Source organism: Psammomys obesus, unplaced genomic scaffold (assembly GCF_907164565.1).
Source record: "Psammomys obesus unplaced genomic scaffold, mPsaObe1.curated_primary_1811, whole genome shotgun sequence".
In the NCBI taxonomy this organism is placed as follows: Eukaryota; Metazoa; Chordata; class Mammalia; order Rodentia; family Muridae; genus Psammomys; species Psammomys obesus.
The window spans coordinates 10,652,639-10,654,062 of record NW_026596069.1 but is presented as its reverse complement, the minus strand read 5'-3'; the positions used below and the strand labels follow the sequence as shown (position 1 = coordinate 10,654,062).

Here is a 1,424-nt window from a genome sequence, read left to right as displayed (position 1 = left end):
AAAACCATAGGGAAGATCAAAATCACACACACACAAATACACACACAAATACACACACAAATACACACAAATACACACACACACACACACACACACACACACACGTCCATCTATATATCTGAACTACAAGTTTTAGATACCATGACTTAGATTTTGCCAAATTGAAAGCTTCCAGAAAACTGTAAAGAAGATAAAAAAATGCAATTTCTGGGTACTTCTTATACAAACTTAGCAGACTGACTTTTGTATGCATGGAAGTTTTGGCTGAGAGATGGGCTAAGAAGACCAATGTGATACCCCAGAGATTCCTCTGAAAGACTTCTGAGTATCACCGCTGCCTAGGGTATACCATGTCTGAACATGAATGTGTGCTTGTACAGATCTTAACCCAAAGGGTTTCTGCTCTGAGGATGTCTGTGATATGAAAACTCAAGTCAAGAGATGCTTTCCTTCTGCATATGAGGAGTTCATTGAATAACTCCCTGGACACATTGATAATGGAACGCACGCCTCTCTAGTCCAGCAAGCAACACAACTCCTATGCTGAATGAAGGGCTCCTGATTGCCCTTCATTCCCCAGGAGCTTCCGTGAGGTCCCAATTGAGCACTTTTCCAGGTAGTTTTTAACAGACACTAGGACAGGATTTTCCCAGCGTTCTCTGCCTTTGTACCCCGGGACAGCTGAAAGATCGGTTTATAGACACGTCCACAGAGTGAGCTGAAAGCAAATGCCTTCCTTTCGTAAAACCCCCATTTTCTGTCCTTTGTGTTTAGAAGAAGGCTCTAGATATGCCCCACTGTTGGCTTTGTCCACAGGGCCTGAGGCGAGAGAGCTGCTGCTCTGGAGATAATTCAGAGTGCTAATGGTATACAGATGCATGCTAATTCGTGTGCACATACACAAATTAGGCTGCAATTATCACAGGAACTATTTGCTGATGCTGGTTACCATTTGAACCATTACTCAGCATTGGTTACCACAGAAGGCTGGTCAATATGGCTCAGCATGAGGCCTGTCTCTCAGCCAGCCACGGAAACTAACGGAAACATGCAGCTGTGGGTTGATTTGAGGAAGGTGGGTCTCCTAAGGTTTGCTGTGTGAATGGAATGAGCCTTCTGGAAAATGACAGCAGGATCCCACAGAGGGGGAGGAAAAGCCAGCAATGTATGCCATGTAAAACGACAGGTTCTATGTGTGGAAGGTCAAGGGTGCAAAGCACACACTGCGTCCATTGCATTCAATAGTAATTCCCTCGCTGACTACAGGGGACCCAGGGAAGCAAGGTGCTGGGGAAGAAAACAGTGCCTGTAAGCCAAGAGCCATTAGCAGAAATAACTCGTTATCTATGGATATGGAGGCCCATTTGCCAGGTTTATCAGGAACCCCTGCTGGAGACAGGGTTTGAACTTGCTTGCCAAGGCAT

At 45.2% G+C, this 1,424-nt stretch overlaps 1 protein-coding gene across 36 annotated transcripts in view; it reads right to left on the bottom strand.

The window, feature by feature from the left end:
- The window catches only part of Celf4 (CUGBP Elav-like family member 4), a 276,506-nt gene that overhangs the window by 176,125 nt on the left and 98,957 nt on the right, over positions 1 to 1,424 (bottom strand). The window lies entirely within an intron of this gene.